At 41.1% G+C, this 27,483-nt stretch overlaps 1 protein-coding gene across 1 annotated transcript in view; it reads right to left on the minus strand.

The window, feature by feature from the left end:
• The window catches only part of LOC141378071 (uncharacterized), a 502,199-nt gene that overhangs the window by 17,681 nt on the left and 457,035 nt on the right, over positions 1 to 27,483 (minus strand). The gene's annotated exons all lie outside the window — the stretch shown is intronic.

Consider the following 27,483-nt stretch of genomic DNA (forward strand, 5'->3'; position numbering starts at 1 on the left):
TATAGTTTCTGGCAATCACCGTAAGGTCACCAAGTTGTACCTTTCAGATTCTCCCAGTGCTCCCATTGTTTTGGATCACCCCTGGTTGGTGCAGCATGGTCCTCACGTGGATTGGTCCGGAAACTCTATCTTGTCTTGGAGTCATTCCTGTCTTAAGTCTTTTCTTGGTCCTGCCCCGTTTCCTGGTTCTGTCTCTTCTGTGTTGCAGGTGGAGCCGGATGATCTGACCGGGGTTCTGGCGGAGTACCGTGATTTGTCCCTGGTGTTCAGTAAGTCCCGGGCCACCACTCTGCCTCCGCATCGACCCTACGATTGTGCCATAGAGCTCCTCCCAGGCACTTCTCCGCCAAAGGGTCACTTATATTCCCTTTCCAGTCCAGAAAGAGAGGCTATGGACAAGTACATTAACGAATCCCTTAAGGCTGGCTTCATCTGCCCTTCCTCATCTCCTGCTGTTGCTGGGTTCTTCTTCGTTAAGAAGAGGGATGGCTCCCTTCGACCCTGTATTGGTTATCGAGGGCTGAATGACATCACTGTTAAGAACAGGTACCCCTTGCCTCTTATGTCTTTAGCCTTTGAACTCCTGCAGGGAGCTAAGGTCTTCACCAAGCTTGACCTCCGTAATGCCTACCACCTCATTCGCATACGGGAGGGGGATGAGTGGAAGACAGCCTTCAACACACCCACGGGACACTTTGAATATTGGGTCCTTCCCTTTGGTCTGACCAATGCCCCAGCTGTCTTTCAGGCCCTGGTCAACGACGTCCTGAGAGACATGGTAAACCAGTTTGTCTTTGTGTACCTTGATGATATCTTGATATTCTCTCCATCTCTACAGGTACACACTCAGCATGTTCGCAAGGTGCTGCAACAACTACTAGAGAACCAGCTGTTTGTTAAGGCGGAGAAGTGCGTCTTCCATGCCAAGTCTGTGTCGTTCCTGGGACTTGTGATTTTGGTGGGTGAGATCAAAGCTGACCCCTCTAAGGTAAGGGCTGTTGCCGAGTGGCCAACTCCTGACTCTCGTAAGGCATTGCAGCGGTTCCTGGGATTTGCCAACTTTTATCGGCGATTCATCCGGAACCTTGGTCTGATTGCTGCACCTTTAACTGCGCTCACCTCTCCCAAGGTACTGTTTAGGTGGGGCGATAAGGCTCAGGAGGCCTTTGATATATTAAAGTCCCGTTTTATCTCTGCTCCTGTCTTATCTGTTCCAGATCCTAAACGACAGTTCATAGTTGAGGTGGACGCTTCTAAGGTCGGAGTAGGCGCAGTCCTGTCACAACGATCTCCCCGGGATGGGAAAGTGCATCCTTGTGCTTTCTTCTCCCACCGCCTGACCCCCACAGAGGGAAACTATGACATTGGTAATCGGGAGTGGCTGGCAGTCAGATTGGCTTTGGGTGAGTGGCCCCACTGGTTAGAGGGTGTAGTTCAACCTTTTTTGGTCTGGACAGACCACAAGAACTTGCAATATTTAAGTTCAGCCAAAAGGCTTAGTGCAAGACAGGCTCGCTGGTCCCTCTTCTTCAGCCAGTTTAACTTTACGCTCTCGTACAAGCCTGGGTCTAAAAACATCAAACCTGACTCTCTCTCCCGCTTGTTCGAGATCCCAGAAAGGGAGCTTTCAAATGACACCATCTTGCCCAAGGGGGTAGTGGTGGCCTCTCTCTACTGGGATATTGAGAGACAGATACAAGAGGCCTTGTAAGAGTGCAGAGTACCTAGAGGGGTTCCAGCGGGCAAGTTATTTGTTCCCACTGCTCTGCGCTCTCAGGTTGTCCAGTGGGGTCACTCATCTAGAATGGTCTGTCACCCAGGAGTTCGGAGATCACCGGCTGCCATCTGTCAGCGATTTTGGTGGCCATCCATGGCCAGGGATGTCAGGCAGTTCGTGGTAGCCTGCTCAGTTTGCACCCAGAACAAAAGTTCCAATTCGCCTCCCACTGGTCTGCTTCACCCCCTACCCATTCCTTCCCGCCCTTGGTCACATTTAGCCCTTGACTTTGTCACTGGTTTGCCGGAATCGAGGGTTAACACAGTGATCCTTACGGTGGTGGACCGATTCTCCAAAGCGGCCCATTTCATTCCCCTCTCCAAGCTCCCCTCAGCCAAGGAGACAGCTCAAGTGGTGGTAGACCACGTATTCTGGATTCATGGTCTTCCGGTTAATGTGGTTTCCGATAGGGGCCCCCAGTTTGTCTCCCGGTTCTGAAGGGAATTCTGCCGACAGATCGGGGCCTCTACAAGTCTGTCGTCGGGATTCCATCCTCAGACCAATGGGCAGTCTGAGCGGGCAAACCAGGATTTGGAACGTGCTCTCCGCTGCCTGGCATCCCATAACCCTAGCTCCAGGTGCCAACAACTGTCCTGGGTAGAGTAAGCCCATAATACTCTACCAGTTTCTACTACAGGTATGTCACCATTCCAATGTTCTGTTGGCTATCAACCACCTCTGTTCCCCTCACAGGAACCCGATGCTGCGGTCCCGTCTGCCTTGGCCTTTGTCCAATGGTGTCTGCGCACCTGGAGAAGAGCTAAGGAGGCCTTGGCCCGGGCTAGTAGACGGACCAAAGCAGCGGCTGATCGTCATCGGACTCTGGCTCCTCACTATGTATGTGGTCAAAGGGTATGGCTGTCCACTAAGGACCTGCCTCTCAGGGTTGCTTCCAGCAGGTTTGTCAGATTGTTGTTTGCCCTTCTTGTGTTTCCCTCGATCTCCCGGTCCTGTCCAGTCAGCCCTTTTTCCTGTTGTATCTGACTCCCGGTCTGCATCTTTGATTTTGCCTTTTTCTGCTACCAGACCTGTTCCTGTTTAGTTTCATTCCTGCTGCTCGCCTGTCTCTTCTCTCCGCTTCAGCGATCCATTTTCCGGCCTTACTTATTATTACACCCCTGGGAGAAGCCTGTCCTGTTCCTTGTTTTTTTGTTGGATTTTTTGGACCTTTTTGTTACACTTTTTTTCCCTTCTTACTGACTTTAGTTTTCTAAGACTTTTTTCCTCTACGGAGAGTTTACGTTTAAGTTTTTTTCCCTCTGGAAGTTTTTGAGAATCCTCCATACTGAAGCTATTGAACATCTAATTTTCCTCTTCGGAGCTGTTTTTGTTGAATAACTTTTTTCCCCTCTGAGTTTGCTATTTGCTTTTATTTGAATAATCTGTGAAGGACCTGCATTTGTGTCTTTTGTTTGCCTTGATCAGATCCTTGACACTATGGGTAAAATAACCCAAAAACAATAATATTAAGACTTCAGAAAAAGTCCTAAGAGGAGGGAAAATGATGGAAATTGTGATCTTGTATGTCAAAGATTTGATATTCTCTCCAATAGTGTGCAGTGAACATATATTTGTTAAAGTGTGCAGTGAATATCTCCAATAGTGTACAAGTGTGCAAGTAAACATATATTATCTAAAATATCCAATGAACATGTTATTCTTTATAATCTTATAAAAATGTCTGCAAATAAGTGTAATGTGAAGGTATAAAATTGAGAGCAAGGTTAGTAGTTAGCTGAATACATGTAATCCAGCAACCAGCACCAGACTTGGCAAACAGCCAAGAATATACCTGAGATCAAATGGCCCACAGCCAAATGTAACGTTCGCTTGCAGAATGTATTTTGGATAAGTGTGTGCGTTTGTTTGTATGTGGGTGTGTAGTTTCATGCATGTGTTACAGGTACGAACGGCATTGGAGGATCCGCATTTCGTGCTGATGACGTTGGCCACTGAAGCTGGGTTTGTGCCACCAATTGCTGGTTGGCATAGCATTTAAAAGCCGAGCCCAAACTGCAATGGCGTTCTCTCTCTCTCTTTCCTTCTCGCCACTTCTCGCTCTTATTCTCTCTGTGCGAGGGCTAGTCTGAGAGAATGTGTTTTGCTTGTGTCTAATGCTCTTGTCTAAAGTTTGAGATTTGATAATGCAATGTGTTTGCTTGTGAACTTGTCCAGTGAATAGACATGTTTGAGTGATACCTCGGAGAGGTGTAGAAGTGAGTAAGTTGCGCGATATACATATATAACACTGAGATGCATATTTTGTATTAGTTCACTAAGATCAGGAGAATGTGCTTTCTGTATGTTTTGTTTTTAGTTAGAGCAGTTTAGTTAAGACGTTTGGTATGTTGAAGATGTTTCTTTTCATGCTTTTCTATTTAGTTTAATTTAGTTTAGTGTAACCAGGTTAAAAAAAGGTATTTTGTTAAACACAAAAAGGTTATTGACACCCTGGGGTTGACACACAGCATAACATGAGCAAAATCACACACTTCTCATAATGTGAGTAATATAGCGTGCTGGCCCTTTAAGGCCCATATGTGAACTGAGCGACGTCACGCGAGAGCTCTAGATGCAGCGCGAGTTTTTCTCCATGCAGTATGAACGTCTGTTGGGAGACTGAGAAAGGCCAATAAAGTCCGTTGACTCATGAAATATTGTGCAATACATGCATGCAGTGACTTAAAAAGTCTTTTTCATAGTGATTAATATTCGGATGGCTGTGGATTTTGTTGTTTTGATCATGATTTCCAACATCGTGAAGGAAAGCTAAGCTAAAGCGTTAGTGTCGACTTATAATCTTTAATTTGGTAATATTAAGTATGATATTGGTGTTTATCCTTATTTAAGCCATGTAATTGAAACTGGATTATTTTGTTTAGAGGGGAGAAGAAAGTTTTAAGGGTCCAGAGTGTGACGGAAAGAAAACATAGTGAGTGTTGTACAACTTTATTGAATTCAAGTGTTTGAGAATGTATTTTCATATTTCCTTGAAGATGTTATGTTCAAAATGTCATGTGTTTACAAAGATTTTATTGTATTTTGTTCTTCATGATTTGCAGAGGAAAAAGTCATTTGCAGCTGTTAATGCTGTGTGTGTATATATCATTGAGAGCTGACGAGCTGTAAGTTTGAGTCATTTAATTCATTATATTTGAATTCTAATGAACACTTATTCACTGATTTAAAACTGAGTTTTAAACGTTGTTTAATTGTAGGAGAATATTTGTAAAATGTTCACATGGCAACATCTCATTCAATGTATTTTGTAATTGTAAAGTGAGAGATTCTATTCAATCTGACTTTGATGGTGAATGACTTACACTTGGTTGTTTGTTTTCTCAGCGTGACTGCTGCTACCGTTGTTTATGTACTATTTCAGTTTTGAAAAGTTATTATCAGTCATTGTAATTACAAGAAAGAAAAGAGTACAACACATTTGGATATAAAAAGTCAAAATTATTGTTTTCAGTGGTTGTACACAATCATTAACTTTGCTATTAAAATTGTCCAAAATTTGCATACTTAACGCTGCGCTGTTCCAAGTGCAGTCTGGAATAAAAGTCCCCAATATTTTCAATCCTGTGTCCGGTGTCATTACACATTTAATTACCGGGCCACAGAGATTTTTGGTACCAGGAGTGGGGTTCCATTGCTAAATTTTGGTAACATAAACAACGGTAGTAGTGAAGAGGAGGCAAGTGTTGCTGCCAACGAGGTCCACAGCACGGACGGCTACGTACCTAGAGAGACTACAGAGGAGCAAGGAATCAGCTTCTGACTACAAAGGAGGGTGTTTGCCTAAGTGCTGAGATCATTGGTGGAGGACCAGGAAAATTCATCTCTTCAGGTTGGCCTGCAGTGACTTTGACTTTTCTGTGACTCTTTGACATTCAAGTTAGAGACTTAAAAAGGGCGAAAGCAGAAACATGGAAGAGAACCAGGATGTCTCAGCTGCTCGTGCTGGACCCAGCCATGATGTGGACAGTGGTGAGGCTGCAGGTCATGTTGAAGGTAATCCTGTAGCACAACTGCAGTCACAAATTCATGAACTAGGTCAAAGGCATAATGAAGTGATGGCTACCCTTGTTAATATGAGTAATGCTAATACTAGGTTGTATGTCTATATTCCAAGGGAACGTCAGATTGTACCCTTCAGTGGTAATTATGTAAAAGATGGTCAGTCTGTTGATGAATTTATTGATGAGGTTGAATTTATTAAGAGGGTCAGCTTTAGATGAAGTCAAACTGCGTATGGGGGGAGAAACTACACAACCCAGTGATCTGTTCTCATATTTGCGTGGGGCTTTTAGGGAGAAACGAACAACTCCTCAATTGTTGCATGCTTTTTATGCCCGCAGACAGTCAGAGGGTGAAGATTTTCGTGACTTTTCCCATTCTCTCTCTCAGCTTCTTAGCTCCGCCATCCAACAATCCCCTAATGCTGTGTCTCAACCCCAGCTCACTTTAAGAGATCAGTTTGTCGAAGGTATCCGTGATTCACATCTCCGTAGAGAGTTGCGCAAACTCATCAGAGAAAAGCCCCAGTCCACCTTGTTTGAAGTCCGGGAAGAAGCATTGGTGTGGGTTTCAGAGGACAGACCCCGTGGTGCTAGTGTGGCTAGAAGTCATAATATTGTGAGTACATGCTCTGAGGTGCCAGAATGCTCTACTTCAGGTGGTGCAGCTCAAACTGATATTACAGTTGCCTTACAGGAGGTAGTAAAAATAATCACCCAGCAGGGAAAAGCGATTGGAGAACTCACTAATGCAGTCCAGGAACTCACAGTACAGAAAGCCAGTTCTAGTGTGAGCCAGAGTGACAGGCCCAAAGTCAAGCCTAAATATACAGCTGATGGCCAGCCCATTTGTTTGAGGTGCGAGGGTGTGGGACATATAGCTAGACAATGTCCTGTACCACGTAGTTCCAGGAACCAGTCCACTACTGCCCCAAGCTCTGCGGTGCAGGGAAACGGAGCTCCTCCATTGCTTTAAGTCGAGCAATGCGAGGAAAACCAGAAGGCTCAAGATGCAGCACATTAACAAAAGAACGTTTCTTGGAACGTGCAGTTGGCAAGTGTCCAGAGGTGGATATCCACATTGGAGGTGTCCCAGTTAGATGTCTGCTAGACACAGGAAGCAATGTAAGTACCCTCACTGAAAGTTTCTTTAGAGAAAATCTTCATGGAGAAGACAAGGACCTACACTGCACTTCCAAGTGGCTAAGAATTACTGCTGCAAACAAGCTACCACTGCCATACTTAGGCTATGTTGAATTGGATATCAAAGTGATGGGGCTAATTATACCTGAGTGTGGTTTTCTGATAGTGAGAGATGGGGACGCTGCTGATTTAACACCACCTGGTATCATAGGCATGAATATCACCCAGAGATGCAGGGAGTTTGCACTGACTGAGTTTGACACAACTTTAGGAGGAAAATTGGACTCTGTGTGGAGGGAAGCTTTCAGTCGTGTGCAGGAAGTTGAGTCAGCAAAAGCAACGTTCGTAGCAAGAGTTAGCGGTAGGGGCAAAACCCATATACCAGCATCCTCTGCAGCCACAGTCTCTGCCAGAGTAAACAAGAAGGTGACTCACACCAATGCATGGCTGCTGTTGGAACCAGGAAATGCACCATTACCAGGTGGATTGATTCTTATGCCCACCTTAGTGTCGCCTCGAAGTCAGGTGTTTCCAGTTCAAGTGATCAACTTTTCCCAGGAAGATGTTTGGCTGCCTCCTAAAGTTCAACTTGGTATACTTACCCACTGTCAATGTGCTGAAAGTGACATTTGTGATGTGAAATTCCAGCGCATCTCTGCTGACCATGAAGAAGTGAGAATTGACCAGAAAGAAGAGCCACTGTCTGATTCTGATCTGAGTAACCTGTTAAGTAGGCTGCATATAGGAGGGACTCCTGAACAGCAAGCAGAGCTGGGTATACTTCTTATGAGACATGCAGATGTGTTTGCGGTTCATGATGAAGACCTGGGATATACAGATCGGGTAAAGCATGAGATCCACTTGACAGATGATACTCCCATTGCTCAGCCATATCGCAGGATACCTCCAACTCAGTTTGAAGAGGTCAAACAGCACATCTCAGGTTTGCTTCGTAAAGGGGTTATACAGGAAAGCTCAAGTCCATATGCCTCACCCATCGTTCTGGTGCGCAAGTCTGATGGAAGTCTAAGGCTGTGTGTCGATTACAGGAGGTTGAACTCCAAGACTAGACGTGATGCTTTTCCATTGCCGCGCATCGATGAGAGCTTGGATGCGTTGAGTGGAGCACAAGTATTCTCGACTATAGACCTGGCTAGTGGTTACCATCAAGTAGCAGTTGATGAAAAAGACAGACCTAAAACGGCCTTTACTACACCATTTGGCCTTTTTGAGTACCGTCGCATGCCCTTCGGGCTGTGTAATGCGCCCGCAACATTTCAACGGCTAATGCAAGCCACCATGAGTGACTTGGTGTTTCAGATTGTGCTTATTTACTTGGATGACTTGCTGGTGTACTCCTCCACCTTTGATGACCACTTGGTGCGTCTGGAAACAGTGTTTAGAAGGTTAAGAGAAACTGGGCTGAAAATAAAAATAGAAAAGTGTCATTTTCTGCAGCCAGAAGTGAAATTTCTTGGCCATCAAGTTTCTGCCCAAGGTGTGAGTACAGATCCTGACAAAATAAGTGCAGTTCGGGAGTGGCCTGTCCCTAGCACTCTCAAGGAACTCAGATCATTTCTTGGGGTTCTGTAGCTATTACAGGAGATTTATTGAAGGGTTCTCTCAGATAGCTGGACCGTTGCATGATGTTGTGAACGTGTGCCTCAGAGAGACAAGTTCCATTAAGGCAGCTCAGGTGTATAGGAGCTCTTGGACTTCCCAGTGTCAATTAGCATTTGCAAATCTTAAAGATAAACTCACAAGTGCACCAACACTAGGGTATGCTGATTTCACACTTCCCTTTGTGATAGAAACAGACGCAAGTAATCTGGGGCTAGGAGCAGTCTTGTACCAACATCAAAATGGCAAGAAGACTGTAATCGCATATGCTAGCAGGAGACTGAGGGGTGCTGAGAAGAACGACCAAAATTATAGCAGTATGAAGCTGGAGCTGTTAGCACTTAAGTGGGCAGTCACCGAAAAGTTCAGAAGTTATCTGCTGGGGTCCAAATTAACCATCATAACAGACAATAACCCTCTTTGTCACCTCACCACTGCCAAATTAGGAGCTATTGAACAGCGTTGAGCGGCACAACTTGCAGTGTTCGATTTTGAAGTCAAGTACCGTCCTGGACGATGCAATACTGCTGCTGATGCTCTTTCTAGGAGACCAGCGTTCGGTGAACCTGAATATGAAAGTGAGGATGCAGAGTATGATGGCTCTGTGGCAATCTGTAACCTGCTCAGGACAGGAACAGCTCTGGAGCCAGAGTTGTTAGCAGCAGGTGTGGAAGTCAGTAAAGTCAGGCAGTTACAGGCTTCTTTTGCTGGAGAAGATGAAAATGTGGATGAGAATACACCCACTTTGCCAGGGTACTCAAAGGCAGAACTTCATCAGTTTCAGGAGTCAGATCCAACACTAAGTGTGTTCAAGAAGTTTTGGAGTCGTCAAAGAAAACCCACCCAGCAGGAGCGACTGGGATTGTCTAAATCAGTACGTTCTCTGTTGAAACAATGGCCAAAGATCAAAGAAAAGAATGGTCTATTATATTGTGTAATCGATGATGTCAACATGGGTGAATGTCACCAGCTCTTGTTACCCACCTGCTTGAGGGATCAGGTCCTGAAAAATGTCCATGATCAGATGGGCCATCAAGGCATTGAGAGAACTTTAAGCCTGTTGAGACAGAGATGTTTCTGGGGAGGAATGTATGAGGATGTGGAGGAGTGGGTGAAGCAATGTCAGCGCTGCATGTTGGCCAAGTTGCCGCAACCAAAGATTAAGGCTCCTTGGGCTTCATTCTTGGCCACCCGACCATTGGAGGTAGTAGCTGTCGATTTTACAACCTTGGAACCAGCCACAGATGGGCGCGAAAATGTTCTTGTAGTAACTGATGTGTTTACAAAGTTCAGTCAAGCATTTCCCACCCGTGACCAAAAGGCAGACACTACTGCCAAGATCCTTCTCAGAGAGTGGTTCTTGAAATATGGAGTTCCTCAACGACTACACTCCGATCAAGGCAGGAACTTCGAAAGTGCTGTGATAGCAGAACTCTGCAAGTTGTATGGAGTTAGGAAAACTCGCACGACACCACATCACCCACAGGGCAATCCTCAATGTGAAAGATTTAACAGAACCCTTCATGACCTTTTAAAGTCTCTCCCACCCGAGAAGAAGCGCAGGTGACCAGACCATTTAGCTGAGCTGGTTCATGCATATAATGTTACTCCACACTCATCCACAGGATACTCACCATACTATCTGCTGTTTGGGGTCCAACCGCATTTGCCAGTTGATGCTCTGCTGGGTCAGGAGCCTGTCACAGATGATAACCTTGACTGGTTAAAAGTACACCAAGAACGTCTTAGGGATGCACATGTTCGAGCAAAGGACTATGCAGAAAGGAAAGCTGCAGAAAGAGCCAAGCAACATGAAGACAAGGTATATTGCCCAGCTATAAAAGTTGGACAGTATGTGTACCTGCGACACAGGCCACCTGGAAGAAACAAAATTCAGGATGCATGGTCTTCCACCGTGTACAAAGTACTAGATGTGCAGGGTACCACACACACTGTGGAGCCTGTTGAAGGAGGTACAGTAAAAAGAGTGCATAGGTCCAACCTCAGGCCCTGCAGTCATCCAGTCCCAGTGCCTATGCTAAGACGTCTAAAACAACCTGTAAAAGATGTACCTACCTCTGTTTTGGATTCAGAGATGTCCTCACCTGGGGCAGAGTGCGTTCTGGTCGAGGAAGTTCAGTGTCCAGGGCAGAACCTGACTCGATCTGAAAATCCAAACTTACCAGTTTCTGAGCTTGGAGGAAGGTTCAATGATCAGATGGAGTCTGGAGGGAGTGAAGACTGTTTAGGGGCAGACAGTCATGGAATACCTAATGACGCATTGGAAGTGACACCAGTATGTGTTGAGCTAGAAAAAGAGAGAATCAACTTACCTGTTGAGAATCCAGCAACGAGACCTGTGCCCACACCTAGAAAGAAAAAAGAAGAGAGAGTTAATTCTGAAGTGCCTTTTCTTGAGGTGCGTAAAACCCAAAGGACAACTGCAGGAATACATAGTAACCCAAACCAATTACCAAAGTCTGCTTGCAATGCGGTGTCTTTCAGTCCTGATGTGCTGTCACAAGTGCTGGCTGGAATGGTCCTCTATACGACAGGACAGCTTCAAGGAAGTCTTGATGAGTAGTGTTCATGTTGGTCATCGAGGACGTTGACTTTCAGCAGGGGAGAGTGTAACCAGGTTAAAAAAAGGTATTTTGTTAAACAGAAAAAGGTTATTGACACCCTGGGGTTGACACACAGCATAACATGAGCAAAATCACACACTTCTCATAATGTGAGTAATATAGCGTGCTGGCCCTTTAAGGCCCATATGTGAACTGAGCGATGTCACGCGAGAGCTCTAGATGCAGCGCGAGTTTTTCTCCATGCAGTATGAACGTCTGTTGGGAGACTGAGAAAGGCCAATAAAGTCTGTTTACTCATGAAATATTGTGCAATACATGCATGCAGTGACTTAAAAAGTCTTTTTCATAGTGATTAATATTCGGATGGCTGTGGATTTTGTTGTTTTGATCATGATTTCCAACATCGTGAAGGAAAGCTAAGCTAAAGCGTAAGTGTTGACTTATAATCTTTAATTTGGTAATATTAAGTATGATATTGGTGTTTATCCTTATTTAAGCCATGTAATTGAAACTGGATTATTTTGTTTAGAGGGGAGAAGAGAGTTTTAAGGGTCCAGAGTGTGACGGAAAGAAAACATAGTGAGTGTTGTACAACTTTATTGAATTCAAGTGTTTGAGAATGTATTTTCATATTTCCTTGAAGATGTTATGTTCAAAATGTCATGTGTTTACAAAGATTTTATTGTATTTTGTTCTTCATGATTTGCAGAGGAAAAAGTCATTTGCAGCTGTTAATGCTGTGTGTGTATATATCATTGAGAGCTGACGAGCTGTAAGTTTGAGTCATTTAATTCATTATATTTGAATTCTAATGAACACTTATTCACTGATTTAAAACTGAGTTTTAAACGTTGTTTAATTGTAGGAGAATATTTGTAACATGTTCACATGGCAACATCTCATTCAATGTATTTTGTAATTGTAAAGTGAGAGATTCTATTCAATCTGACTTTGATGGTGAATGACTTACACTTGGTTGTTTGTTTTCTCAGCGTGACTGCTGCTACCGTTGTTTATGTACTATTTCAGTTTTGAAAAGTTATTATCAGTCATTGTAATTACAAGAAAGAAAAGAGTACAACACATTTGGATATAAAAAGTCAAATTTATTGTTTTCAGTGGCTGTACACAATCATTAACTTTGCTATTAAAATTGTCCAAAATTTGCATACTTAACGCTGCGCTGTTCCAAGTACAGTCTGGAATAAAAGTCCCCAATATTTTCAATCCTGTGTCCGGTGTCATTACACATTTAATTACCGGGCCACATTAGTTTGGTGAAAACAGTTACTGAGTTTTGTTATATTTATTTCTTTGATTTAAGCACATTCAACTATTTCTTCTCCCCCCAGTTAATTCATCATTTAATCATTGTAAATATTTTTATTTTACTGTATAATATATTTTCATTGGTATCACTGGAGTATGGGCAATAAATAATTGCAGTGATATTTGGTTTCAGTTTATTTCTTTACTCCATCCGCTTATCACACATATTAAACTACTGTATGTTATGTCATCTACTCCTAGTTAAATATTAACATCTAAAAGGACATAACATATAATTGGGGGCTCGTCCGGGATGTATTTCAATTATTTAAAATCTTAATTTAGTCCCGGATAATAGTTTGTGTGTGTGTATTCGGATGGTAAAAAAAAAGAGAAAAACTGTGACAGTGAAATAGAGTATCATATTCTCTCTTTGCATTTTTGGTCCATTTTTGGTAAGTAAGTATTTGTGAGAATTTAGATAATGAGTACTTTTGATTTAGAAACGTTTGTTGTGAATTCAACATTGGAAGTGTTTGAGCGATGTAGGAAAGACGAATTTTTGACTCCTCTTTCCTACACTATCGCATCTCTAAAGCACCTTATTAAAGATGAGGTTTTAAAGCACTTGATTGAACACAAAATTAAAATTTTATCTGATGCGGATAGCAATAAGGCTGGTGCAGAGGCTGTAAAACACAGTCCTGATAATTTAGTGGATGAGAAGAAGGAGACGGGTGAGTATGCCGAGGTGGAGACCAAGGCAAAGACAGGCTTGCCGCCCTTCCATCCATTTTCCCTGACTTCAGTTGAGTCTGGGGGGGATGCAAGGCTAAAGGTCCGCCTGGCTCGCATGCAGATTGAAGCTCAATAGCGAGCTGAGATGTGCCATGCCGAGATGAATCTGCGCCTGGATATCCGTAAATTGGAAATCGACGCGGAGACACGGTTAAAACTTAGACAGCTCGAGTTAGACTCGATGAAGGTTGGTTTTGGCCGATCTGTGCAGTTAAATCCTCTAAGTCCTGCTGCTAATGATAATTCGGCAAGTTTTTTGAGTGATGTTTTGTCCAGTGCTTTTGATATTAGTAAGCATATTGCTTTAGTTCCTCACTTTAGAGAATACGAAGTGGATTTATATTTTGCTGTTTTTGAGCGTGTGGCTGCCGCACTTCATTGGCCTAAAGAAGTTTGATGTCTTTTGCTACAGTGTAAACTAGTTCCAAAGTTTTTTTATTACTTTTAATTACTTAGTGTTTTGTCACAGTTCTCTAATTGCGCCGGTTTCTGGATTACACTACCGTATCATCTGTGTGTGTCTGCGGTCGTTCCTGGGCTCCTTTCTCGCTGGTTCGGGAGGTTAGTTGCTTCCTTGAGACATCGTTGTGTGAACGTATGAACTGTACGTGGACTATCAGCTTTTTTGCCTGCTAGGCGCTCTCCAGTTTTCCGTTTGTTGTGTGTATTGTTTGATGAGGACAGAACAGTAGTTTGACAACACTGGCGCTTTGCTTACTAGCGATCATCTGTCTCAGTATCCAAACAACTCGGCTAATTGAAAATTTCGGACTGGATCATACAGCATGGATTCGGAGCCTTTTTTAATGAATTACTCTACACCTGCGGGTGGAAAAAGTGGACTGGTATATAATACAACACGATTACAGAGCTGTCTGTCATCGGGATGCTTGTTAAGTTTTAAACAAAGACTGTTCCTATTCTCTGCTGCACTATATTTGTTTTATTTGTGCAGTTCAGTTGAAGTTTTTAACAGCTGTCAACCCCCAGTTGCAGCTCTGCCTATTTTTCCTACAACAAACAGTGTTGGGAGTAATGCGTTACAAAAGTAATGTATTACAGTAATGTATTACATTTTCCTGTAACGCAGTAATGTAAGGCATTACTAATACATTTTCAGTAATATTTTACTCATTACATGTTCAGTAACGCATGCGTTTACAACAAACTTTTCGCCCGCAAGACATTAACAAATTAAAAAACCGCAGTTCTATTTTCTGTTCGTGGCTAGAGAATATATGCGCGTGCTGTCATTAATCTCCCTCTGGCTATGGGACCTTTTTACTTTGAACGCGGAATCATTTCAGCTTCTGAGCTCAAGGTCCGGGGCTATTTGGCTCAGCCCGGTTCGCAGTACGCACAGCGGAAAGTGGCAAATAGATTAAAATGGCAGAAGACAGTGCATTCGCGAGATGGACGTAAGTGCATATGACGTTATTTCACTGACAAATGTCGTAAGCTCATTTATGTAATACGAGCGAGTAAACGTGCCGGTTTCCTCTGTGGACAAAACTCCTCGCATTAACTCAACACTGGCTGGGCTGCTCACATGCTAACGACCTGCTCTCGCTCCATCAGATGATGCACTCACAATCTGTGCCTTGTGTTTCCTCTTCCTTTCGTGCTGTTGCTCTTCAGAGATCCTCCTATTTAATTGTTATCCCAATAATGTTTATATGGTTTATATATTGCTACACTATTTACTTACAGGTTAGGATAAATTCTATAATAAATACTAGTGTTTTTGAGAGTAAGGTATACTGCCTATGTTTTAGGCTAGTATTTACAATGAATACTTAAGCATACTGTTGTATTAAGAATAGTGAACTCACAAAATGAAATATAAAGTGTAGTTTTACTACAGTAAAGTATGGTGAATTGTAGTACAATATACCCCATATTTAAAAATAAAAACTACAGCACTGGATCAGTTGTTTATATTACACTTGCTGTGTTACCATAGCAACTATAGTATTACCACAACAGAGTAAATTAAGTACTTAATGACAATATGTGTGTTCAGGGGCCCTGTGGAACAGCTTCTTCTCAAAATGAAGATGATGGCAGGGAAAATGTCCTCCACAATCTCATCAACAATGTGGAAGACAACAGACACTAGTTCACTTTATTTTAGTTGCCATAAAAAAACGTGATTGATAATGAGATTTATTTGAAGAGTGAATTGTATAGTAGGCTATAATACCTTATCAAATGTTTCTATTAGTTACACTTCTGCTAGCGTTAGTTTTTATTTTTGTCTAAATGTTTTTTATTTGATTAGTATGGTGCACCTTTTGGATGTTTAATAAATGTTTTGTGTTTAAAGGGTGTTTAAAACTGGAAATATCTCATCATATAACATACAGCCAAAAATGTTAGGGTTTATTAGATTAAAAATTATAAGTCTATTTTAGTATTTTGGTTATTGTTAATAAATAGTGTACTAATATAAATCATATCAAAAAGCTCGAAAGGAAGAGGGAACACAAGACACAAATTGTGAGTCTGCATATTTGAGAGATTGTGAGAATTTGTGCGCGAGCAGCGTATGTGAGAGCTCGCAAGCAGTTTTGTCCACAAACAGGAAATCGATGCACAAACAATATACTGAAAAAGTTGTTCATCATGCTCACTTTGTGCAGGACGGTTTTGTGTTGTAAACCACTGAATGTAAAGTAAATACAATAATGGCAACAATAAGAAAAGAAACAAAATCTGCATTTTGTCATGGCATTGGAGTTTACATATTGGCCTGTTGTGTCTAATATGAATATAGCCAAGCCATTCACAGATATTGCCAGATAATCACTTTAACTCTACCATACTTTTAACAGATCATTTGTGATTCTGGCTGTCACCCTTTCTTGCATTGTCTTGAGCCTTCACATTTCCAATTATATACTATATTGTTAGTAGCCTGGAGAGGTTACAGTCATTCTGATACATCAAATTACTTTCTACTAGATGTAAAATGCTCATTATAGAACATTATAGAATTTTATAATGTTAAGTTCTAATTCTGTAGTTATTTTGATGAAAGTAACTAAAAAGTAATATAAGAGTAATGTAACATATTACAATTCTGAGACACAAGGGATTACATTTAAATAACAGTAATAAGTAATCTGTAATGTATTACAGTTTGGAAGTAACTTGCACAACACTGAGTAGAGGGACATACTCAAACATTCGTTCACCATGGGACAAAGCTTTGCCTATTTCATCGCTAGTCGCAACCAATTCAGTTTTTTTGGTTCACATGATCTGCATTATGACTTTACAGGACAATTTTTCTATGCCCATTTATCACCGTAAGACTTTCAATAAGGATTTTTCTATCAGACTATTCAGACAGAGATGTCTCATCATTCTCTTACTGTTGATGTCAGGGAATATTCAACCTAATCCCGGCCCATTTAATGGCTCATCTTCGGACAGTTCAGCAAACAAATCAATGCCTTTGTTAACTTTTAAATGTTTTTGTAAGCATAAAGGTCTTGGAATAATGCATTTAAATATACGTAGTCTTTTACCTAAAATCGCTGAGCTCACTGCATATGTTTATACTGCAAACCCGGACATTTTAGTAATTTCTGAATCATGGCTAAAGAAATCCATTCCCAATTCTGCGGTTTTTATCTCTGGTTATGATATTTTTCGACAAGACAGGACTTCTAAAGGTGGAGGGGTTATTGTCTACTGTAAGGATAACCTACAGTGTTCTGTAGTCATCTCTAAATCAGTTACCAAACAGTTTGAGATAATAGTTTTAAAAATTATTTTATCAAATAATTTTAATATTACAGTAGCTGGTTGCTATAGACCACCCTCTGCTCCTGCATGTGCTTTGACCATTTTAAGTGAAGTAATTGCTCCCTACATTTCATCCGAGTTCATTTTGTTAGTGGACATGAACTGGGATATGTTTAATCCACCAGCATCCTTATAATTAGATGCTTTAAATCTGACCCAGATTGTACAGGCCCCTACAAGATATAATACTAAGACTATAGAATCTTGTACATTAATTGACATTATTCTTACTAATAGGCCAGAGAAATATACATCGGGCGTACTTTGTCAAGGCCTTAGTGACCATTTTAGCAAAGTCTGTGTTCGTAAGTGCTCTATTTAAAAAATTCTCAGAAGTTTGTTTTTATACGTTTTATGAAAGATTTTTGTGAACAAGCCTTTTTATATGAACTAGCTGACATGGACTGGCAGAAAATTGGGCTTATACCAGATGTTGAAGAGGCTTGGGCATATTTTACTCTTTTGTTTAGAACTGTTTAAACCAAACATGCCCTTTTTAAAAAAAAAATTAGAGTAAAGAATCGTTTTAGCCCTTGGTTCAGCACAGATTTAGCTGAGATCAAACGCCATAAACACCTTCTATGGCGTAAAGCAAAGACTTTTAAAAATATGTCTGATTGGCAATCTTTTAGGGCTATAAGAAATACATGTACTCAACATATTAGACAGCTAAAATCAAGTTATTTTAAGCAATATTTGGCTGGTAATGGTCTCAGAGGTTTTGGAATATTATCAAAACAATGGAAAATGAAACAGTTTCCTCACATCTTCCAATTTTAATTAAACATGATGGAGTCATTATTACAGACAAACTTAATATGGTGAAGCATTTTAATAGACATTTTGTCAATGCTGGTTGTAGCCTCAAGAATAGCTCTCCTGTTAACCAGACATCAACTCTTCACTCTCCTGCCTCAGGTCCTCAAACATTTTCTTTCCGGTTAATTAAAGAGACTGAGGTACTTGAGGAACTGCTCAATTTGGATACTTACAAAACAGCTGGATTGGATGATCTAAATCCTTCCTTTTTAAAGAAAGCAGCCTACATCATTGCAGAACCTATCACATGTATTTTTAACTTTTCTCTCCAAACTGGTGTCCTATCAAGAGACTGGAATTCTGCTGCTGTAACTCCACTTTTTAAAGGTGGTGATAAAACAGATTTAAATTGCTACAGACCCATCTCTATTTTGCCCTGTCTCTCTAAAATATTAGAGTAGCTGGTCAATAAGCAGCCCATTTATTATTTGGAAACACATAATGTTCTCAATCAGGCTCAGTCTGGTTTTAGATCTGGTCATAGTTGTGTAACTGCTACTCCTAAGGTTCTTAATGATATTATTTGTGCCATTGACAAAAAGGAGTATTGTGTAGCTGCATTTGTTGATCTGGCAAAAGCTTTTGACTCTGTGGACCATGAAATTCTACTGGATAGGCTAAGATATATTGGACTATCTGAGAGCTGTCTGGTCTGGTTCAGGTACTACTGTTCTGGTCGTCTACAATCAGTAAGGGTGGAGGGGTTTCTGTCAGATCCCCTGCTGCTTCAGAAAGGGGTCCCACAAGGTAGTATATTGGGGCCTACACTTTTTAATATTTATATTAAAGAGCCCATATTATACATGAAATAGGGTCATATCTTGGTTGTAAGGGTCTCCAACAACAGTCTAATATGCATGCAAGGTCAAAAAACACTTTCATGGTCTTATAATCTGCATTTATTTTTACCTAATTATCCCAGCGACTCCCGTATAAATCGTCCAGTGATTCATTTGTTCCCAAACCCCTCCTTAGCGCGAAGCTAATCTGCGCTGATTGGACCGATGACACTCTGTCGCGATTGGTCGAATACCTTCAGTCAGAGAGTAAAATGCCCAATAGCTATTCAGCAATATAAAAAGTAATCACAGTTCATACACGCTCGATAGTGTAGGCGTGGATTTTAGCTGCCACACACACACAAAAACACACACCTCCGGACGACAACGCTCCCGCTTCCGCCCGCACCGGCCAGGTTTTAGCCTGAGAACCCGCCCCGTTTTCTGCCTGACGCACCCGATCCCGCTAGAGCGCGGGAGAACACAACCAAAAATCATCCAGCTATACAGTCCAGACAGCCAAGCTGTCTGTATAAACACACACAGCAGCAAGCACACAAAGCTCTCGCTCGCGCTTTCTCTCCCCCTCTCATATGCGCGCGTGCGCACTAACACACATACACACAAGCACCAAGCAGACACATCTTTCTCATTCGCATAGCAATATCCGTGATATTGCTAGACAGCCCGCTCCCGTCCCAAATTAAACCCGTTAACGACCGCTCCCGCGATTTATTCGGAAATTTATTCCCACGCCGCAGAAATCTGGCGCGGGGACAGCCGCGGGTATGCAGACCTCTACCACGGAGCTCTATAAACAAAGCAGCAAACGCCGCGTTTTTAACGTGACTTTGCACGCGATAAGAGAATATAGCCAGTTAACCTGATACAGTACACTCGGTTACAAGTAACAAATCACAACTAAATACATTTGCAAGCTAGAGTAAACGAGGCAACAACTTTAATCGCAAGTACTTACACTTGAGAAATGGAAGAAACCCATCCTGACGTCCATCAGTAAGTAACTCTTTACTTATCCTTCCTTTAACAAACGCAGATGAAGTATTTTTTGTAGCATGTAGCTTCCAGAAGTTTCCAGTAGTTTCCAACTGCTTGGCTATAATGCTGATGTTTCATCTTTGGGTAGAGACTCGATATAATATCCATCTGCAGTGTGACTTCAATCGACCGGCATGTTTGTGTGCGTGTGTTTGTGGGTGTGTGGGTGTGTGTCTGGGTTTCTGCGTCAGAGGGCCGGGCCTCAGGTTTGAAATCTCCCGGGTTTGCGCGTGCACGTGAATAACTTGGTTTCATTCGTACGTCATGGCGAAACACCTAATGAATCGGTATCAAGGCGACTCGTTTGAAGCACTATGAGTCAACTCTTTTATAGATGAATCAACCGTTTTAAACACTGTATTCTTACAGATTTAAGCCTTAGCTGGATACTTCACTTCACTTAGACCTGTGTTACACACTACATGGAGGGGAATTTTCAAAAACCCATAATATGGGCTCTTTAATGATATTGCTTCTGCTGCAGGTGATTCTTACATACATCTATATGCTGAGGATACCATAATTTATACTTCCAGTTCTTCTCTGACTACAGCACTTTCTTCATTGCAAGCCAGTTTTTTAAGTATCCAACGCGCTTTTACCAATCTTCACTTAGTTTTAAATACTAACAAAACAAAATGTATGGTTTTTAATAAAAATTTACCACATGTTGAGATTCCTCCTAAAATTTCCTCATTGGACGGTACTGAGATTGATTATGTTGATTGCTATAAATATCTTGGTATCTGGTTAGATGGGAAACTGGCGTTTGAAACTCCCATAAATGAACTGCTCAAAAAGGTTAAAGCCCGCATTGGTTTTCTTTACAGGAACAAATCTTCCTATACTCACTCTTCAAAGCATCATTTGGTCAAATTAACAGTATTACCAATTCTGGATTATGGGATTTTAATTTACAGATCAGCTTAAAAAACTGTTCTTCACAAACTGGATGTTATTTATCATGCAGCAATTCGTTTTGTTACTGGTGCACCATTTAATACTCATCACTGTCAACTGTATTCTTCACTAAATTGGCCTTCTCTTCAATTATGTCGACAAATTCATTGGTTTCTGTTCATTTACAAAACTCTTATTAGAAAAAGTCCACAATATTTACAGTCACTTCTTAACATTCATGAAACATGCCGAAATCTGCTCTCTAGTAACTTCATCAACCTTTGCATACTCAAAGTTTGCACTACATTTGGTTGCTACTCTTTTCAGTTTTCTGCTGCTGATGCTTGGAATCATCTGCAGCAGACCTTAAAGCTCAGCACTTTCATTCCGCTATCATCTTTTAAAAATTCTATTCAGTCAGTAGTTCAAGACCACTGTGCTTGTTTTTAGTTTTTGTTTTTTTTTTTTTTGTTGGTTTTATATGCTATTATCTGAATTTGTGTTGTTATTGTATTGTGTTGCCTCTTGGCCAGGTCGTCATTGTAAATGAGAACTGGTTCTTAATTGACTTACCTGGTTAAATAAAGGTTATTAAAGCCCCAGGAAGTTTGTTCTGCATTAACTTTGGAGGAGAGTTTGAAATATGATTCATTTAAGAGCGCTGTTCTCCGTGCATATGAATTGGTGCCTAAAGCCTATCGACAATGTTTTAGAAACCAAAAAAAATATGCTCAGCAAACATTTATAGAATTTGCCGGTAACAAGGGAGTTCTTTTTGATAGGTTTGATGGTTGGCTGCTAACAATGTGAGAAATTTTAATGCGTTGCGAGAATTGATGCTTTTGGAGGATTTTAAAAATTACCTGCCGGAGAGAATTGTCACATCTTAACGAACAGAAAGTCAAGACTTTATCATGAGCCGCAACTCCCGTGGAAGAGTACGTGTTAATGCACAAGAGCGTGTTTTCTGTACCCTGACCTGACTAGACATTGAGTTCATTCACGGCTCAAAATTCTGCATGTCCAAGAAGTAGTTCACCAACTAATATAGAGATTAAAGAGTGTTTTTATTGCCACAAAATCGAACATTTAATTTCTGAATGTTTAGGGCTTAAACTAAAAAATCCGCAAGGACAAATTAAACCAGCAGTTTTTGTGAAAACTTTTGTCTGGACTTGACAATTCTGAAAATGAAATTTACGCTGGCTTTAAGCCATTTTTAATGAAGGGACTGATTTCTGTAAACGGAAATACTGAAGAGCAGAAAGAAATTAAAATCTTGAGGAACACTGGCGCACTTCACTCGTTTTTAAATTCTGATGCACTTCCTTTATCGGACCAGATTTCTTGTGGATCTAAAATTCTAGTTCAGGGAATTGAGATGGGTGTTTTAATGGTACCTTTGCATCGAATTCACCTGAAGTGTGATTTGATTTTAGGTTTTGTCAAGGTTGGTGTACGTCCTTCCTTTCCTGTCAAAGGTGTTTTATTTATTCTCTGAAACGACTTGGCCGAGGATAAAGTTTCATCTTTGCCTGAAGTGGTTGATAAACATGATTGTTTTATCCCTGCTGATGACATTTCTAACACATTTCCAGACATATTTTTAGCGAATGTGTCACTTGTGTAGCGTACAGTCCACAGATAAAATTACTTATTGATTTTATCACGGTCTGGCTTTAGTCGACAGGAGGGTTTTACGACTCCTGGCTCCAAAATGTCTGGGTACCCCCGACAGACTTTATCTCTCCAGTGTCCATGGATTACTAAGTCTGGAACTTCAAAGACATTCCTGCCCAAATACACATACACACACACCCCACAAGGCTGTTCCGACAGAAAGAAAATGAACTCATCAAATCATGAACCAGCACAAAACTAATGTGTAATGTTTTGTAAACTTTGTATCCCATTTCTGACTTTTCTTACCTCTGTAACCTCTCTTATAACCTGTATGCATGTTCCCTTTAGGCCTTTGTAAAGCATAAATATTGTAAGGATATGAAAAATTATGTTGATGTACTTTTAAACCCCCCGTGTTTGGTACCGATGGGTTTCTGCTGACATTTTACAATACATAATGCATAGAGCAAGACCATAACTCGCATTGCTTTATTCTTTAAAGCCCTGTATTAAATGCCTGTCCGCATGCTTTAGGCGGACACTCAAATTTGCATACGAGCAGCCTTGAGACAAAGGAAGGGTTCCCGTTTGAACTTTGTACTCAAATCATTGGTCAGAATGCTGAACGGGTTATCACGTGACCTGCAGGTATAAGCAGACTTCTCCCTAAACATCCCGGAGAGAAGGTCCTAACAAAGAACCCATCAAAACGTGGCCCTTTTAGGGCTACGCGGCTTTTCTACGCCGCATGGACTTTTTCCCGTAATGCTTTCTTTATTTTCCGGCAAAGTAAACTCAGTTTAAAGTTTGCGATCGTGTTCGTACGAACTGCATTACAAACACCAAGCATCAAGAAGGACATCAAAAGGAGTGTTCATCACGACGGAAGAGAGTATCGCATAAGAGGGACCTCCAGACATGAAAGTTCAGGTGATTTTAGTTATGCGATTAAGCTGTGCCCCTTTTATCAAAAAAGGTGTTTTTGTTTGTATAATCTTGGTGGTCCTTAATGGTGTGTGTGGAACTGAAAGCTTTGTCACTCTTTTATCTGAAACCTATATTTCCGCGCTTTGCTATCTCTCTCTGTTCGTACATGTTTTATAGTCCCGTATAGACCCGATATCTCCACGTGGTTTACCTTTGTTCTGTGTTTAATGTATGTTTGTGCGTTTGTTTGTTCGTTATGTCTGACTAGTCAATAAATTCCATTATAATCAGGTGAATTGTATTGTTTGCCTCACGAGAAAATGTCACTGAAATACAGTTTAAAACTTTTGAATGATTAATCTACTTCACAAGAAGTAGCAATTAAATTCCCTTTGTCTAAATGAATAGATTATTAGAATAGACTCTGAAGAGCGGCGGCTCTGCTTGCGTTTGTTTGGTCAAGTTAACAATAAATTGATCCGGAATATTAATGATTAATAATAATAACTCGTTATTGTTGATAATTAATATTCATAATCTGGGAATCCGCTCGGTCGCGCGAGCATGATCATATACAATCATATGTTTGTTTGACCAAATTGACTAAAGCTTAAGCCGGAATATTAATAATTAAGAATAAACCGTTATTGTTGATTATTAATATTCATAAAATGAACTAATTTCTGGTTACATTGTGTGCAAATACTCAGAATCGGAGAAGAAATAGTTTTGTCTGATTCATTTTTGCCACCTTTGTTTTTTGACCTAAGCCCTGTTTCAGTCGATTTTACAAGTTTTAAAGGTGCTGAGAAAGAAACACAATCCGACAATACTCCGCCCGCAGGTGCACCCTCATGTGATCTTTTATCTGAACCTATTTCGCACAAACAAATTAAAAATGCACAAGATGATGAGTCCTTAACGAAATATTTTTCTGCTGCTGACAAAGATTTTAAACAAACGAAAAACAACCTGAGTGAATACGTGATTGAGAATAGATTATTGTTGCGTAAATGGCGTCCTAGCAGAGATTTAGAGAATAAATGGGAGGTTGTTTGTCAAATCGTTTTGCCAACAATTAATCGAGAACAATTGCTAAATTTAGCCCATGGTCATCCTTTATTTGGTCATTTAGGTGTGACAAAAATTACAAGCGAATTCATAAACATTTTTTTCTGGCCTGGCTTAAAGAAGGATGTTGTTTCTCACTGTCGCACTTGTCATGTTTGTCAAGTCACTGGCAAACCAAACCAAAAGATTCCACCAGCACCACTAGTTCCGATTCCTATTGTTGGCAAACCTTTTAAGCACGTCATTTTGGATTGCGTTGGCCCTCTCCCAAAGACAAAAGCAGGCAATCAGTTTTTATTAACTATTATGTGCTCTTATGCAACCCGTTTTTCTGAGGCCATCCCGCTTAGAAAAATTACTGCACCTGTTGTGATCAAAGCAATGATCATTTTTTTCTACTTTTGGGTTACCAAAAATCGTACAAACAGATCAGGAAATGAATTTTCTATCAAAAGTGTTCAAGCAAGTTTTAACTTCATTAGGAATTAAGCACCGAACATCAAGCGATTATCATCCTGAGAGTCAGGGAGCCATCGAATGTTTTCATCAAACGCTAAAATCCATGTTGAGAAAATACTGCATGAGTTCTGAAAAAGACTGGGATGAAGGAATACCATTAGTGCTGTTTGCAATTTGTGAATCGACTCAGGAGTCATTAGCCTTTTCCTTGGCAGATTTAACATTCGGCCACGTTTTTCGCGGCTCGCTTAAAGCACTAAAAGATGGGATGTTAAATGAAAAGTCAAATGGAGTAAATATTTTGGATTTTGTTAGCCGTTTTAGAGAACATTTGCACAATGTATGCACTCTTACACGTGAGTCACTGTCCGTAGCTTAGGAGGACATGAAAGGATGGTATGACAGGAAAGCTGTTATATGGGACATTAAACCTGGTGATGATGTTTTAGTACTGCTACCGGTACCCGGTTCAGCGTTGTCTGCTCGTTTTTCTGGCCACTATAAGGTGTCAAAGAAACTGAGTGAAACTGACTTTGTGATAAATACACCTGATCAAAAAAGAAATTGTTTGCACATGTCACATTAACATGCTTAAGTTTTATTACCCAAGGAAAATGTCTGATAATTTCGAAAAGGAACAACTCGCTGCTGTTTCCTCTGAACCCTTAGCTGCTGCTGTCACTGCTGTGTGTGACTGCTGATGTGAGTGAGCTGCCTTCTCTGGGTGAGTGTCACAATGAGGATGATGACTTTACGTTTCATAATGACTTGACGATGTGTGGTAGACTTTTGAAGTGAAGTTTCATAAACTAATTTCGAGAGGAGCACGTGATATGATTGTGCACCGCTGGCCACTCATCCGTAATCAGTAATAATCCAATCAGAATGATCCTAGCTTTATATAAATTGATCACTTTCTCCTCATTGCACTATCTACGTTTTGGAAGAATACTTCCCGCTACAAACGCTCCAGCATTTAAACTACGCTTCAGCATCATTCAACCTTCTGACATGGAAGAACAAACAATCAACAACAACTTCTCCAACCAGAACCCCGCTCTCCTCATAAGTCCAGCAGCTGCCTCGCCAGCAATGGAGCCAGAATCCCCACAAGAAGCCGGTATATCAACTCTTCCATCTTCTACTTCATCTGCCCCTCACTACACAAGCCACAACTTCGTCTAAATTTATGACGCCGGCGATTCAAGCCACCGGAATGAAGCCGAACTCCCTGATCACCTAATGTTAGCGGTCCACTTTCGGTAACGTGCATGCTTTAAAGGGAAGTCTGGCGAGAACAGCGTGAATAGAACGCTTTAAATGAAGAACTCGCCTCTCAGCCTCCCGCTGGTCAGCAGATGCATAACATTCTGACAGCTGAAATAGTTCGAAGGCAAATGACCAGGCAATCTAATCCATAAACATATGTCCACAACACCTTCATTCGTTGATATACATCCATGGAAAGGTGCACTGATATCCAAACCAGCTGCTGGTGAGAGTGGAGCCATACTTTCACGCATAAACATTAGCTGCGTCCCAAATGGCACACTATACACTATGCACTCATGCACTATGTACTTATGCACTTACACACTCGACAGGATAGTATATGTATGTAGTGTTGTCCCAAATGGCACACTAATGTTTTTTTACTAAGCAGAAATTCAAACCGTTTCCCTGATGACGTTTGACTGTTGCCAAATCAGTGAAATAAACGACTGAATTATCAAGTAATACCTGCTGTGAGTATTGCCGCATTTACGATCCGGAGGCGCTATAATCACTCTCGTAGGAGAATTTTGCTTTCACCATCCAAAATAAATAAAGTTATTCAACATGTGCGTCCGATCGCTCCGCCCCTTCCGCTACGTAAGCAAACCTGCGGTCGTTGAGTGCGTGAAGTGTCCATCATTCCACACTTCATTTTAGCGGCTGAATGAGTGCATCATCCGGGTAATTAAAGTGCACTTGTTATTTTGAGAGTTTTCAATGTGAACACACTACTTACACTATTTATACTACAAAATGGCGTAAAATAGTGCATAAGTATGCGATTTGGGACGCAGCTATTGTAGCTATCTGATCTACAAAATGGCCGCCGGCCTTTGCACTCTGAGCTCTTGACCGTGACTCCAAGGAGCCAATAGCTTATAGGGGAAGTATCACCATCCAATGAGCTTTCCAAAACTGGAGATGGTCCCGCCTTCTCTCCCGACAAATTCATGAATGGACTGCGTGCAGAGACTTTGATTCCGGCCAAATAAGCCTAAGATTTCCAATCATGTTGAGATTACAGACTTGTTACTTATCATGGATGGAGTAAAGCCATGATAAACATTACATTCACACAGTTCCTATTAAGTGGCAACATCGTTTTTTAAGTTTGATGTTGGCAGTTGATATATTTACATTTTATTAATAATTATATATACATATATTAAAAAAAAAAGTAAAATAAAATTATGAAATGAGTATTACCCAGCAAGTGATAGACAACCAACACATCAAGTAGTAACTCTTTTGTATCACGCCAATTCTGACTCTAATATCAATACTCCTGAACGTCAGTCAGTTTATAATGACAGAAAGAAAACAATTTCCTGCTCGACTGCAACAAACAAGAGGAGGACAATTCTGGCCATGGAGTAGCCTTTCATACTTTGTGTTAAATACATTTGAGTTTAAAAAACTTCTATATCAGTAAGGGGTTTAAACTCCACTCCATCATCATCTCACCAGCTCTCCAAGAGGTACTTCCAGGACTTCCAGCATAGAAACGCCCCATACGCTCAGTTCTCCTTCTAATTACCACCCTGCAG

The sequence above is a fragment of the Danio rerio genome, chromosome 16 (assembly GCF_049306965.1).
Source record: "Danio rerio strain Tuebingen ecotype United States chromosome 16, GRCz12tu, whole genome shotgun sequence".
NCBI lineage: Eukaryota > Metazoa > Chordata > Actinopteri > Cypriniformes > Danionidae > Danio > Danio rerio.